General features: G+C 40.3%; 1 protein-coding gene across 1 annotated transcript in view; it reads left to right on the top strand.

Annotated features, from left to right (window-relative positions):
• Nucleotides 1-8,630: 8,630 nt before the first annotated feature.
• LOC143500504 (uncharacterized) overlaps nucleotides 8,631-16,953 on the top strand; it is a 144,247-nt gene continuing 135,924 nt past the window's right edge. The window contains exon 1 of the mRNA XM_076994655.1: nucleotides 8,631-9,201. The gene's annotated coding sequence lies outside the window, so the exon portion shown is untranslated. The remainder of the gene's footprint in view (nucleotides 9,202-16,953) is intronic.

Here is a 16,953-nt window from a genome sequence, read left to right as displayed (position 1 = left end):
ACAGGTGAATTTTCTGTGATATGTTGGTGCTGCCCATAGATTAATTCTCTGATGCACAATAATTTAAAAGATCAAATCACACTGCTGGAACTCATAAGGAGCTTCAACAGACCAAAGCAGCTCTGCAGCACCATGAGAGAGAGAGGAAGGAAAAGAACAACTTTGAAAATAAAGTTGATGAACCCTACAAAATAAAAGTCCCTATAGACTGGCACATAGAGTGACACTGAACAAAACAGAGAGAGACACGTATCACAACATAGACAAATGTTTTCATTTTAGTGAAGTAAGGAAGTCTAGCACTGTCTCCTGATGGTCTTTAGCATGAATGTCTTTAGAATTAATGTCTTTAGCATTATGCAGAGCCCAAATGGTTCTTTGTCATGATTGCAAATTCATTGTGAGAAGAAGATGAAACAATGTCTTTTTCCTCTAGGAATTAATGCTATCCACTTTCCTCAACAGGTAAACTTTACCTACATAAACACATTTACCTGTGAGGAGTATGTCAGACTGCTGAAATCAGTAAACATGGAAAAGGAGAAAAGCTACAACTGCTTAGAGTGTGGGAAGAATTTTACTAAACAAAGTGATCTCCAGAAACACCAGCGCATTCACACAGGAGAGAAGCCATATCACTGCTCAGAGTGTGGGAATAGTTTTACTACACAGAGAAGTCTTCAACGGCACCAGCGCATTCACACAGGAGATAAGCCATATCACTGCTCAGAGTGTGGGAAGAGTTTTACCACACAGAGTCCTCTCAACGTACACCAGCGCATTCACACAGGAGAGAAACCATATCACTGCTCAGAGTGTGGGAAGAGTTTTACTACACAGGGAAATCTCCAGAAACACCAGCGCATTCACACAGGAGAAAAGCCATATCACTGCTCAGAGTGTGGGAAGAGTTTTACTCAACAGAATAGTCTCAAAACACACCAGCGCATTCACACAGGAGAGAAGCCATATTACTGCTCAGAGTGTGGGAAGAGTTTTACTACACAGAGAAGTCTTCAACTGCACCAGCGCATTCACACAGGAGAGAAGCCATATCACTGCTCAGAGTGTGGGAAGAGTTTTACTACACAGAGTCATCTCAACGTACACCAGCACATTCACACAGGAGAGAAACCATATCACTGCTCAGAGTGTGGGAAGAGTTTTACTACACAGGGAAGTCTTCAACTGCACCAGCGCATTCACACAGGAGAGAAGCCATATCACTGCTCAGAGTGTGGGAAGAGTTTTACTAAACAGAGTCATCTCAACGTACACCAGCGCATTCACACAGGAGAGAAACCATATCACTGCTCACAGTGTGGGAAGAGTTTTACTACACAGGGAAGTCTCCAGCAACACCAGCACATTCACACAGGAGAGAAGCCATATCACTGCTCAGAGTGTGGGAAGAGTTTTACTACACAGAGGAGTCTTCAACTGCACCAGCACATTCACACAGGAGAGAACAGATATCACTGCTCAGAGTGCGGGAAGAGTTTTCCTACACAGAGTCATCTCAACATACACCAGCGCATTCACACAGGAGAGAAACCATATCTCTGCTCAGAGTGTGGGAAGAGTTTTACTACACAGGGAAATCTCCAGCAACACCAGCGCGTTCACACAGGAGAGAAACCATATCACTGCTCAGAGTGTGGGAAGAGTTTTACTACACAGAGTCATCTCAACGTACACCAGCACATTCACACAGGAGAGAAACCATATCACTGCTCAGAGTGTGGGAAGAGTTTTACTAAACAGAGTCATCTCAACGAACACCAGCGCATTCACACAGGAGAGAAGCCATATCACTGCTCAGAGTGTGGGAAGAGTTTTACTAAACAGAGTCATCTCAACGAACACCAGCGCATTCACACAGGAGAGAAGCCATATCACTGCTCAGAGTGTGGGAAGAGTTTTACTAAACAGAGTCATCTCAACGAACACCAGCGCATTCACACAGGAGAGAAGCCATATCACTGCTCAGAGTGTGGGAAGAGTTTTACTACACAGAGAAGTCTCCAGCAACACCAGCGCATTCACACAGGAGAGAAGCCATATCACTGCTCAGAGTGTGGGAAGAGTTTTACTCAACAGAATAGTCTCAAAACACACCAGCGCATTCACACAGGAGAGAAGCCATATCACTGCTCAGAGTGTGGGAAGAGTTTTATTAAACACAGTCATCTCCATGAACACCAGCACATTCACACAGGAGAGAAGCCATTTCACTGCTCAGAGTGTGGGAAGAGTTTTACTAATAGGGCTGGGTATTGATTCCAATTCCAAGAATCGATCCGATTCTGAAGATTAAGAATTGATTTATTTCGATTTAATCTGATTTAATCGATTCAATCCAATTTGGGGTTTAGTGTTATTAAAAATGTATTTGAGCTGTTTCCTGACTGTGTACAGGAGCAACATGTTAAAACTAGTATTATATCGATATTAATCAGCAAATAGTTACTGGTAGTTGGTAGTTACTGATGGCTGGAAGACTGGTGAAAAGGGTAATCATAAATCTACCTTCAAGAAAGGTAATCCAGGACAATAAACAGAGGGCATTTTGAGGTGTCTATATCTGCAACAGTGGACTCCTACTGGGACACTAACCAGTGCATTATTATTATGATTGAAATAATTAAGAATTCACCTAAAAGCTGTTGCTACCAAATGCATTTTTATTTTAAAAGTGTTCACACTTAATAAACTGAAAGTATAAAATGTAAACGTGTATTTTTCTTTAAAGTGTAATGACGGTAGAGGTGTGCGAGGCCCGCGCAGTCTGAGACGTACGAGCGAGCCCGCACGTCTGACCCTTCGTCTGCACCTCCAGCGTCTCCTTGCTAGTCCCAGCAGCATCAGCGCGGCCGTTGTTAAGATTTCCACACACTCTGAAGGTACTTGAATAAATTCCGCCATAAAGTCAGGAGAAATGTTGTCCCTGATGGTTAGTAACTGTTCTCTGTTCCAGCTGACCGAGTTTGACATACAATAGACAACATTAATTAACAAAAACAAACACAACACGGAGGAGCTCGTCACCGTGGCTGCCATCCTGCAATCATGTTTTGAAGCTAGACTGTAAATCTGTCCCTCCTACTGTTAGTAACACCTCACTGCCACAGACTTGGCACATTCCACCACGTGCATTAGGTTTAAGCCCAAAACCTGTTAATACAGTGACGGTGTCAAAATTAAAGTCATCCACAGCAACTCAACTTCTGAAGAAATATAAAAGATGCTGTGATGGTATCATTCCTAACCTCTATTGCCCCATTCCAGCCCCTCTTCCAAGTGATCAGTTTGCTCATGACCTTACAGAGAACCTTTCTGCTATTGGAAGCACGTCTCAAATGGTCCAGCTACTTCAAGCATCAGCCAGACATCCAGTGGATAAAGTTGCAACAGAGTTTGGAGACCTGCCCTGTGGATCACTGTTTACTTACCAATCCCACAAGCTGCCCACCACTACAATCACTGACCCTCACCCACTGTTTCCTCTGCCACCACAGCCATGTAATTACACCACTGCTTTAAATGAAACTGAGAGTAACTACTACTGTGGCATGACTGTCACCCTCTCTGATGCAGAGTTACTGGAGATGGAAACGAGGGACCAGAGCACAAACAAGACCTGGCACAGTGTCCGCTCCCAGCGTCTGACCTCATCTGTTTTCAAAAATATTGTTTCTAGAATTGCAGACTTTGACTGCTTATCAACAAATATGCAAAGACAGAAAAGGCCTGTGCAGACCCTGGCAATGAAAAGGGGCCTAGAGGTGGAACCCATTGTAGCTTCAGAGTATGAACAAGTAACAGGTAATCACACATGACCTTGTGGCTTCATCATAAATCCTCATGCCCCCCCATTAAGGTGCCTCACCTGATCGTAAGGTGGTTGACAATTCTGGGCTTCTTCAGGGGCTTCTGGAGATTTGTTGAGTGCAGTTACCTGTCTGCAAGCCCAGATGGCACTTTTGCTCTTAAATGCAACCATGACTACTATTACCAGGTAATGGGGCAGATGGGCATCACTGGAATGAAGTGCTGTGATCTTTTTGTTCACTGTACCAAAGACAATCACCTGGAGCAGATCCACTTTGATGGCAAGATATCGGAGTCTATGAAAACTAAACTGGATATGTTCTTCTTTGAATATTTTCTGCCTGGCCTGTGCAGATGAGGAGACTATAAATAAAGGAAGCACACATAAATTTGGCATTGTTCCTTAAGGAAACTACTGTTAATAGGTAAATGTTTCTGTAATATGACAGTTTTAAGAATTGATTTTAAAAAGTGAGAGAATGTCATGACCATAAAAATGTCAGAACCATAAAAAAAACTAAGAATGATTTTTAGAAAATTAGTACATTGTTTTTATTGGTTCACAATGAGCAAAAATGTGTTACATTAATTTCATTATTAACAAAAAAAATGCACATCAATAAAAGTTGAGATGAATAAATGTTTGAATGTTTGTTACTCAGTGGAAGAATAATTTTCAAGCAATTCAAAGTCCAGTATGGCTAATAAAAATAATACTGAATTTGTAAAATATACTTCATGGTTGTACTATGCATGTTAACATTTGATAATACACTTTGAATATGTTACTTCATAATTAAAAAAGAGGTCCCTGAAAATTGGTAAGTAGAGCACAAACACAGCTGGTTAACTGAACCACACAGGGAAAGGGGCAGAACTCCGTCAAATATCTGGTATTCTTTAATGCGTCTGATTGCTCAACATGGATCCTCAAGTGAGCAATTTCTTGCATGTATGTAATTTCTTCTTTACTAAACTGCCCACATGGCCCCAAGAATGTAGGAATTACAAGTTTCACACAAATGTTACTGAGGAGGTCTTTGATAAGAAACCCTTTATCTACAATTACTTCATCTCCTGGTTCAAGTAGGCTCAGAATGCCAGACTCTGTGGTAATTTCTTTATCTGAGATGAAGCCTGTGTACAGCTTGCTGACTAGACTAATTGACCCTAAAGGATTAATACCAATCAGTGAGTTTAGTGTGGTGGAACCTTTATAATGGGAGTATGTGACAGTGTTGAGAACCTTTGAGCTTGCAGTTTGGATGTAGATCTCTGTACAGTCTAGTATCACTCATGCTTTGGGGAATGTCTGTTTAAAGGAGGGTGGGATCAGTTCATCTACAGCCTCTCTACTTGGCCATATTGGTAACGTACCAAGCATAGAGTACAGGTAATTGCACCATATTACACAAACCCTGCTGACTGTTGCTTGCAATACATTAAAGTACTTTGATAATAGTGTTATGGATTACCAGACCTTACTTCATGCACTGCATCAACTCGTTATGGGCTTAGACCATTATTTTGTTTACATAATAAAGATAAAATGTTTCAAATATTTCCATAACCTTTGAAATCAAATATTGTAATGAGTAATACATTCATTGACAAATTAATTCATCATTTGCAGCTCTGTACGTCTCTGGTAACTCACATTTCTTTCTCATGCAGATTTGTAATGTGCAATTCTTCCTCATCAAAGTCACAAGTGAACTAAAAAGTATCATCTTCCCATCACTAAATTACAGCCTGGCACACAACAATGACCAACACAGCGTCAATACAGTGTCAACACAGTTTGTGTAGTGTGTGGATACACTCCTTGAGGTATCATCTTCCCATCACTAAATTACAGCCTGGCACAAAACAATGACCAACACAGCGTCAATAGTGTCAACACAGTTTGTGTAGTGTGTGGATACACTCCTTGAGGTATCATCTTCCCATCACTAAATTACAGCCTGGCACACAACAATGACCAACACAGCGTCAATACAGTGTCAACACAGTTTGTGTAGTGTGTGGATACACTCCTTGAGGTATCATCTTCCCATCACTAAATTACAGCTGCCACACAACAATGACCAACACAGTGTCAATACAGTGTCAACACAGTTTGTGTAGTGTGTGGATACACTCCTTGAGGTATCATCTTCCCATCACACAACAATATGCCACAGCAGTAGTGATGTGTCGTTCGCGAACGATCCGGCTCTAAGAGCCGGCTCTTTGAAGTGAACGATTGGAACCGGCTCCATAATGGGAGCCGTTTTAGGATCCTATTTGGGAGCCGCTTTTTCCTTCAGTATTGCGCTTGTGCTCTGCAAGTGCCACAGTTTTTTTCCAACATCGTTTTTATTTGTCCTTCGGTGCCTCGCTGTCTCTCCCTCTCCTTGCGCGTATTGCTCTGTTTCTGCCAGTGGTAGAGCATACTTGGCGCGTCGCGACCTGCGCGAGGGTCCGTGCGCCGAAAATGACGCAATCGCGGTGGCTCCGCCCCTGCGTGAGGACCCTCGTGCGAAGCGAGGTCGTGCACCTCTTCAGCGCAATGAACAAAGTCGTGTATGCCGGCTTCATACACCTTTACAAGGTGGAATTTAAGCACTTGTACATCAATTTTCAATATTGGAAAAGGCCATTTTCAATATTTCCCAGCACCTTAAACTTAAATATTTATACATATACTCGAAATTATTCGAAATAATTCGCTTTTTTATCACATCGATTCAGTCAGACATCTATTTGTTGTGAAACAAAATACAGTTACATTTTCAAGTAGCCTACTTTAGCCTACTTTAGCACTTTTCAAACCTGGAACACAATGCAACATTAATTTTCGTCAGGTAATTGTTCCTTCCCCTGTTTTTGAGGGGTGTTTCTTTTTCTCACATATCGTTTCGGACAACACTGCAAAGAATGTCTCCACTGCCCGCTTGTCAAGCGTGTGCTCCACACATCTGACCAATCACACACAGCTTTCAGTTAATAATGTGGTGGGAAAACACTGAAAAAAAAAGTCTCCACTTTTTTTGTGGAAGGCAATTGACCAAGCTGTATTGCGTTCTATTTTGTGATAATTTAATAATTGCTATAATAAAAGATTTATTTATAAAGCATTGTTATGCAGCATTTTTACTCATCACAAGTGCTTAACAATGTCAATAATGAAACAAAATGTAATAAAATTAGGTTTAAGCTATTAATTAATAATGTAAAAAATATATATGGGGAGCCGTTTGGGAGCCGAAAAGAGCCGGCTCTCCACAGTAAGAAGAGCCATTAGAGCCGCATCTCAAAATAGAGCCGAAAATCCCATCACTACACAGCAGCACTGAACTAGCTGCACCGCTCCTGCAGCTCCGCACGACACTTTCAGGATTCTTCCCACCACAGCCTCGTTTTCGTGCAGGAATTTATCAAAATGGCAACCAGCATGAAATAAACGAATTAAAATAAATCACTGAATTTAACTCACACAGTCTCAGTCAGTCACTCTAACATATTTATAGTATTTTTATTATTATTTTTTCTCTCCCACAACGTTACTATTTTACAGCTTCAAAAACAGGTATTATGCAAATTAGGCGATGACACCATTTTGTGACTTTTAGGATAGCCAATAGCGTCTTTCCTTACTGAGGAGTTGGCAACTTTTACGTTTTCTTGTAAACTTAAAAAACGTGTATTATGTTATTTAAATAACAATTAAAGAACATTTTGATCTGTAAACGGTAGCAGTCTTAAGGGTGAATTTATTGGATTTATATTTCCTGGTCGGAAAACGTAAGCAACACGTAGGAGGAGTTGGATTAGATGCAGCTCCGCCCCCTGGACCGACCAAAAGAAACTATGGACGGTGGGAGGAGTTGGATCTAGATCTAGCTCCACCCCCTGGACTTTTGCTTCTGCAGATACGGATACTTGTTGGCAACGCTGCTCTTACAGACTAGTGATGGGATTTTCGGCTCTATTTTGAGATGCGGCTCTAATGGCTCTTCTTACTGTGGAGAGCCGGCTCTTTTCGGCTCCCAAACGGCTCCCCATATATATTTTTTACATTATTAATTAATAGCTTAAACCTAATTTTATTACATTTTGTTTCATTATTGACATTGTTAAGCACTTGTGATGAGTAAAAATGCTGCATAACAATGCTTTATAAATAAATCTTTTATTATAGCAATTATTAAATTATCACAAAATAGAACGCAATACAGCTTGGTCAATTGCCTTCCACAAAAAAAGTGGAGACTTTTTTTTTCAGTGTTTTCCCACCACATTATTAACTGAAAGCTGTGTGTGATTGGTCAGATGTGTGGAGCACACGCTTGACAAGCGGGCAGTGGAGACATTCTTTGCAGTGTTGTCCGAAACGATATGTGAGAAAAAGAAACACCCCTCAAAAACAGGGGAAGGAACAATTACCTGACGAAAATTAATGTTGCATTGTGTTCCAGGTTTGAAAAGTGCTAAAGTAGGCTAAAGTAGGCTACTTGAAAATGTAACTGTATTTTGTTTCACAACAAATAGATGTCTGACTGAATCGATGTGATAAAAAAGCGAATTATTTCGAATAATTTCGAGTATATGTATAAATATTTAAGTTTAAGGTGCTGGGAAATATTGAAAATGGCCTTTTCCAATATTGAAAATTGACGTACAAGTGCTTAAATTCCACCTTGTAAAGGTGTATGAAGCCGGCATACACGACTTTGTTCATTGCGCTGAAGAGGTACACGACCTCGCTTCGCACGAGGGTCCTCGCGCAGAGGCGGAGCCACCGCGATTGCGTCATTTTCGGCGCACGGACCCTCGCGCAGGTCGCGACGCGCCAAGTATGCTCTACCACTGGCAGAAACAGAGCAATACGCGCAAGGAGAGGGAGAGACAGCGAGGCACCGAAGGACAAATAAAAACGATGTTGGAAAAAAACTGTGGCACTTGCAGAGCACAAGCGCAATACTGAAGGAAAAAGCGGCTCCCAAATAGGATCCTAAAACGGCTCCCATTGTGGAGCCGGTTCCAATCGTTCACTTCAAAGAGCCGGCTCTTAGAGCCGGATCGTTCGCGAACGACACATCACTATTACAGACAGAGAAGAGACTTTGATGAATCCAGGTACGCAGCAGTCGGTGTGTGCGGGAGAGTTAAAAAGATTGAGTATTAATCTTTTTACACGAGTATTGCTCCAAATCAATATCAGCGTTGGTATCGATATTTGGATCGATCCGCCCACCTCTACCTACCATCACCATCGGACATTACAGACCACAGGTTTCCTTATTCTCAATATCAGCATCGGGCGTTTAGTGGAGTTGCGCCTATTGTCGTGTTGGTGTTTGGAAGTGTTGGACTACTGGTTGACCTGTAAGTACTTAACTTAGTAATACGTACCACTAACACCTTTTAACCACATCTTAACCACACTATTTTGTTCGTTCCGTTACCTCACGGTTGAATCTCGTGTCTTGACTAAGTTGGTGGAAAATTCAATGTGTTAAAGTGTTTTTATAATGGATGTTGTAGCGCTAACTAACCCAGCCAGATAACGTAGCTACTTATTTGATACTATACGAATATAATTATATTTGGTTCTTTTGTTTAGTAGCCCAGTGGTTCCTGTTACAAAGATTAAAGCTTATATGCTAGTTATATTGTACGATTTTATTACTAAAACTCACTTACGCGCATACAGGCGGTATTACGGTAGCGCTTTGGGACACGACACAGAGAGATTGAAATGTTATACATTGATGTTCTGTACTTATCTAAATAATTAAATGTGCCCATATTTTGTTTTTCAGTTATTTTTTAAGTGTGGGAATTTTAAGTCGTATGATACCGAACTCAAATAAGAAGTTGGCAAAATACTGATACATGATTATTCGGTTGTTTATGTTCACTATTTGGGGCTGTGTAAAATACACAAATTGTTTTCAAATTACTCTACACTTTCTAGGGTATTATTCATGTGATTTGCCAGTGTTTTTACTGTAGGATTTTGAAATAATGAGATGGAAAAAATATATTACTTTTTTATACTGTGGTGGACATTTTTATTATTTCATTATATTCCATTATATAATATATATAATAAGAGTTATAATTTTAACTCTGCATAAGAGATATGTAATCACTTGATTAACCATTATATTGGATATGTAGATTAATGATGCACACACATATGTAACCTTTCACTGACACACACATGACACTCATGTGGTCTTGTATAATTTTGGCTGTGTTTTTATGAAGGGAAAGACAGGAGCTCTTTTCTCCATCATTGCTCTGTCTTTGCCTTAGTTTTTTCTCTCCTGTAGGAAAAAAGAAACTTAAAGGCGAAACGAAACTTTGTTTTCTTGGAAGACTGTGAGAGAGCAGAAGGGAAGAGGCCACAGTGGCCTTGAGAAGAACAGAATGAGCCCATTCAGTGCAAAATGCAAGGCACGCAGTTTTGAGATAAGCAGACAGATAACTAGAGAGGAGCAGGTGGGGTTTCGAGGGAGAGCAGCAAAGGTGGGGGGAGTTATCGAAACTTAGAGAGAAATAGAAACTTAGAGAGAGAAAGAGTATGAAAGGGAGGACATCGTCCAGCACAGGCGAGCACCAGTGCACTGGAGAGTTTGTACCACGTATACTTTGGCTATTCTGTACTCACTTATATTACATATAAATTGATCTAAAAGAACTTTTGGTGTCAAGACTTTGCTTGGGTAACTCAGTCAAAACCAATCGGATCATCGGGGTAGTGTTGGGGCCTATCTGGGTCAGGAGAAAATATCCCAACACTCCTCTAAATGGCACTCATCTGGTCTCACTCCTTCACATAAAACTGTAGCAAAGGCCAGTGCAAAAAGTCCACAGTTGCTACCTGACTGCTGAATTTGCACAGCAGGTCTCCTGAGGAGGAAATAGGGTGCTTCTGGACGAAGCATCCAAGACAGCATTTGATGGGTGGTCTTATTAATTGATGCATTCAAACTGTCATAAATGCACACCTTGTTTGACCCACAGAAAATGTTGCTTGCTGTAATCCAGTGATTGTCATTAATGTTCAGTACTTGTACAAATGGCTTTTCTGTCATCCCAACAATCCCTCCCTCAATTATCTTGGCTTCCACTTCTCTCTCTCTATTCTGTGCTCCTAGAAAATGAAATGGTTTGATTTTAGTATTCTTGAGGGTTTATGGAGAGATTTTAATTTAGAGGTATTAACAATATATATTGGTAGAGTACGGCATATGACAAAAAGTGATTTACGAATTTGACCTCTAGTTGACCCCGCCCCTTACCACCCCCTCCCCCCTCCCCCTCCAACCCCCCCCACTTCCCCCCCTTCCTCCCCCCCCCCCCCCCCCGCCCCTCCACCCCACCCCAACTCATGACATCATCATCACATCAATCAACGTCAAGACGACCAAAGAGTATTAAGTTGTGCTTTGATATTTTGCTTGATAAGGTTAATTAAAACATTAATTTGATCTTCTTTGATGTTGACTCTCCGGAGCCGTATAACCCTAGACACCTGCGACACACACACATGCACACACACACACACGCACACACATAAACAAACACGTGCACAAACCCTAGTCACACAGACCAGCGCTAAAAGATAGGGATCTCAGACACACACACCCGTAGTCACACACACACACACACACACACACACACACACACACACACACACACACACACACACACGCACACACCCTGAACAGAACAGGAGGATCTCAGACACACAAACACACACACACACACCCACTCCCCTGAACAGAACAGCGCACACACACCCCTAGTCACACACATACATACATACCCCCTAGTAACACAGAACCGCGCATGCGCACACAAATATGCTTACTTTGAATAACTTCAAACAGTTAACAAAACTCTGATGAACCAATGAGGAGGCATTCTCAATAGACCAATCCGGGGTGCGTGTTTAGAGCGCGAGCATTTAAAGAGAGAGAGGGGGAACGTTTCCTTGAGGAGTCAACATGCATTCGACTGTGGTATGCGAATATCCATACAAACCATTTTTTTCCTGAGTGAGGCCCCATACTGACTTGAAGTAACTCTGAGGGTCCTCGGCACGCTGAGTTGACCTCGTCACCTTTCCCTCAATGAATTAACTCAGGTCTTCACACACACACACACACACACACACACACACACACACACACACACACACACACACATACCGATGCACTCGCACATGACCTTGACTAACGCTGTAGGGAAACCTCCGTCCACTGCCCGCGACACACACACACACACACACGCGCGCGCGCCCCCTAGTCACACACTCCCCTAGTCACACAGAACAGCGCACACACAAATATGCCTACTTCAAAGTAGCGTACTTCAAACAATTAACAAACTCTGATGAACCAATGAAGAATCATTCTCAACCGAGTTAAACCACACTGTATAAACATTAAAATTACCTCTTTTAAAATTTTATGTAGAGAACTTGTTAAACTATCAAGTTTATAATGACAATCTTAAAACAATGTAAATATATGTAAAAGATTAATACATTGTTTTATTCACTGTTTTTTTCTGAAAACATGGAACTCAGATTTCAGTCTCCCTATATCAAAGAAACTGCCATAACTTTTTATCAAATGTTGGAATATCTCCTCAGGAATCACCCGACTCTTTTAAAACATATCCTTTCTAAAGTCTGCAGGAGCCTATGATACATGTTGGGTCATAGTGCTTAATATCCATTATGTGAAGCTCCACTGTGTAGCAGAGTTTCAGGGAACTTCCTGAAGACTTATAAAAGGCCGTCCTTTAACAGTAAATGTGGGTTTATCAATAAATGTGACAAACCCATAGAAAGTTGCAAAAAAACACTGGACCGAGGCATGAATTGTGCACCAGTTTAACACCAAGTTTAATCAATGTGCATAGCAGTTCACAAAAATTGCTTCTGGGGCAATTTCTTTAAATTTATCTTAAAGTCCTTTAGCGGGAGCCATGACAGTAGTCACAATGTACATCACATTTTTTACATTTTGTCGTTCTGAAATATAAAACATCCACAAATCATTACTAAGTTTGGGCCTGCGGTATTTACATAACAAATTATCAGACTGTTGTGCATGACATGAAAATGTCAGTTGTCTTATCTACTCGCCAGTCAAAAATGTAAGCAGATGGAACTTCATCTTTGATTTCATTAAGGCCAGAGGCTGTAATAACAGAGCCTACAGTTGTAAATAACTCTGAATGTAGTTGGACATGCCAGAAAACAGAGGATGACTGGAGTGGTTAAGACATCATCGTACACGGATATTCTCTGTAATTGCCCTTGTTAGTAGATTCTACCCTCATTACAACCTCTAAAAGTGAGCTGTTTACCGTCGAGCAGTGAAGAACATCGATATCTGGATAGTTGCTATTTTGTGCTGTTAAATCTTTATCTTTTGGTCCCTTAATATGTAGCCCATCATCAATCACACGTTCTACTGTGACTCTACATAGGAAACCTGACCATGAACATGAGCTCACGTTCCTTGTTTTTCTATTGAGTTTTGCATATCTAGTCAAAATTAACCAAACCCTCCAAACACACCTTTCACCAAACAATATGTAACTGAGATGATTGCGGCCAAACATTCTCTTCGTTTAAGGTAAGACACTACAGGTGAATAGGGTAAAAATGTCATCTAGCAATCACTATGAAACTTACCACATTGATTATTGACATTAAGAGAATTACAAGTTTTCTGAAATGTTATGTTTAAATATGCAACTTAGGCGTTATCTAATTAAATATATGTTAATTTGCATTTATTTCAAAAACAGAAATCTAAACAATGCATAAAGTCAGGTTCAAAATTCTTGTTTTGAGATTCTGAATATCTCTTTATTACTTTATAAATCAGAAAAAAACTGTTTACTTACTCTCAATCTAATCATATAGATTAGAGCATCCCCAACAATAAAAGGACAAACAACAGCAAAACAGAGCAATGTAATGACTAAGTTTAACTTCAATAAAACGCAATCACAGCGCACACACTGCAACCTGTAGAACTTTTACCTTAGATTGTTGTATGTCTGTCCTGCACAATAGTTCCCCAGTCCTGTTTACAACCTAGTCATCCATCCCTGCTCCATATGTACGTGTTGTGCTTCTATGGGGGAAAACGTTAATTAATAAAGTACCCTGTCTTTCAATAATGTCAGTTTTACCCTACAGATTTTTTCTTTAGTGGTAGAATGGACAAAATATTAATAAAAGTGAATGAATACAATGTTTTGTGACTAAAGGTTTTAAACTCATACCTATGTTATGTAAAAGTAAAAAATAAATGCACCAATTAAACGTGAGGAGATGAACAGGTAGTGATATCCTATACATTTAATTTTATTGGTAAATGCAGGGTTGAGGCAGCAGGTATGACCATTTCTACCTTTAGTGAAGGTGTCTCTGCTATGATGACTGATATGGAGAGGTTGTGGCTGCAGAGCAGTCTTACTGTCAATGTAATGAAGCTGATATGATCAGATCAGTCTTACTGTCAATGTAATGAAGCTGATATGATCAGGTCAGTCTTACTGTCAATGTAATGAAGCTGATATACTCAGAATATCAAAAGCAGAGGTTGTCGCATCTGACACGTCTGCCAGTGTGAAACACAAGTGCAAACCTGAGCAGAGCTAAAAAGCTGAAAAGACATCATGAGGAAATGTGTGAGGGACATACATATGGAGCAGGGATGGATGACTAGGTTGTAAACAGGACTGGGGAACTATTGTGCAGGACAGACATACAACAATCTAAGGTAAAAGTTCTACAGGTTGCAGTGTGTGCGCTGTGATTGCGTTTTATTGAAGTTAAACTTAGTCATTACATTGCTCTGTTTTGCTGTTGTTTGTCCTTTTATTGTTGGGGATGCTCTAATGATATGATTAGATTGAGAGTAAGTAAACAGTTTTTTTCTGATTTATAAAGTAATAAAGAGATATTCAGAATCTCAAAACAAGAATTTTGAACCTGACTTTATGCATTGTTTAGATTTCTGTTTTTGAAATAATGTAACGTTCTGCGTAGCGCAGAACAGGGAGACGGACACAAACGCGGAGGAGAGCGAGATTTATTCAAGGAAATTCCAGAAGCAGCATCGATATAACAGGCATGGGTCACAACGGGCAGGCAGTCCAGACATGAAACGCGAACAGACATACTCGGACAGAATAACCAAACACGACGGGGAAACACGGAACAGGCAGGAATACTTTGTAGCGGAAACAAATACTCACTACAAACAGGCAGACAAAGCACAAGGCACGGAGTAGACAAAATCACGGATACTGGACGGGGGAAATACTGGGACTTTATACATAGAAACTAACTAGGGACAGGTGATGGCAATGACACTGGGGCAACAAACAAGGAAACACGAAGACAAACGAGCAGGGCGGGACAAACAGGCAGGGAACACGGACAAAGAAGATCAAATTAATGTTTTAATTAACCTTATCAAGCAAAATATCAAAGCACAACTTAATACTCTTTGGTCGTCTTGACGTTGATTGATGTGATGATGATTTAATGAGTTGGGGTGGGGTGGAGGGGGGGAGGGGGAGGAAGAGGGGGGGGAGTGGGGGGGGGGGAGGGGGGAGGGTAGTGGGGGGGGGGGTTGGAGGGGGAGGGGGGGAGGGGTGGTAAGGGGCGGGGTCAACTAGAGGTCAAAGTCGTAAATCACTTTTTGTCATATGCCGTACTCTACCAATATATAACAGTCATCATAACACAATTTATATATCTTGACAATTTTTCTCTAATATTTTGATATTTATCCATATTTTTAATATATATATTTTTAACAAACCTTCCTTCTTGTATATTCTTGTATATCCGCAAATTCTCTTAAAAGGGCAATATGAGTGTCCTGATAAGTCATAACGAAGTCATCGAGTCTAGTCGGTCGTCGTCTCTGGAATAGAATTCTCTTGAGAGCCCACTGGCTTTTTTCCATGATCCTTTGGGTCCTATTGTCTTTTGTGAAATTCTGAAATGAAATTTGCATGCATCAATATTTCATCCATCATAATATTCCCAGTATTTAGCTAAATGCATATTTAACTTTACATGTGTTGTCTTCTTTGAAATTCTCAAAAATTTCTTTGAAAATTGCTGATAAGCAAACCCTACACCATGTCTTCCCAGGTCTCCTAAAACATTTTATGGATGTTAGATTTTACATACATGCATTTCTGAAGAAAGAATCTCAGCGTAAATCATATGTATAGTATGTGAACATTATAAATAAAAGGAAAATGTATATTATTCGTTAAAATGTTCATTGCCTTATCTGATTTTACAAGTGATTGTATGATGTATCCTACCCAGCATCAAACTTGTCCACAGAGCAAGAAGTATGTAGCCAAGTAGGGGGTAAATGTGTTGTAATAGTACACATTAGGAAGGGATGAATGTGTTGGAATAGTACACATTAGGAAGGGATGAATGTGTTGTAATAGTACACATTAGGAAGGGATGAATGTGTTGGAATAGTACACATTAGGAAGAGATGAATGTGTTGTAATAGTTCACATTAGGAAGGGATGAATGTGTTGTAATAGTACACATTAGGAAGGGATAAATGTGTTGTAATAGTACACATTAGGAAGGGGTGAATGTGTTGTAATAGTACACATTAGGAAGGAATGAATGTGTTGGAATAGTACACATTAGGAAGGGATGAATGTGTTGTAATAGTACACATTAGGAAGGGATGAATGTGTTGGAATAGTTCACATTAGGAAGTGATGAATGTGTTGGAATAGTACACATTAGGAAGGGATGAATGTGTTGTAATAGTACATATTAGGAAGGGATGAATGCGTTGGAATAGTACACATTAGGAAGGGATGAATGCGTTGTAATAGTACATATTAGGAAGGGATGAATGTGTTGTAATAGTTCACATTAGGAAGGGGTGAATGTGTTGTAATAGTACACATTAGGAAGGGATGAATGTGTTGTAATAGTACACATTAGGAAGGGATGAATGTGTTGGAATAGTACACATTAGGAAGGGATGAATGTGTTGGAATAGTACACATTAGGAAGGGATAAATGTGTTGTAATAGTAC

Source organism: Brachyhypopomus gauderio, unplaced genomic scaffold (genome assembly GCF_052324685.1).
Source record: "Brachyhypopomus gauderio isolate BG-103 unplaced genomic scaffold, BGAUD_0.2 sc154, whole genome shotgun sequence".
In the NCBI taxonomy this organism is placed as follows: Eukaryota; Metazoa; Chordata; class Actinopteri; order Gymnotiformes; family Hypopomidae; genus Brachyhypopomus; species Brachyhypopomus gauderio.
Note: the sequence above shows the minus strand (reverse complement) of the source record. Positions and strands in the feature narration are given on the sequence as shown.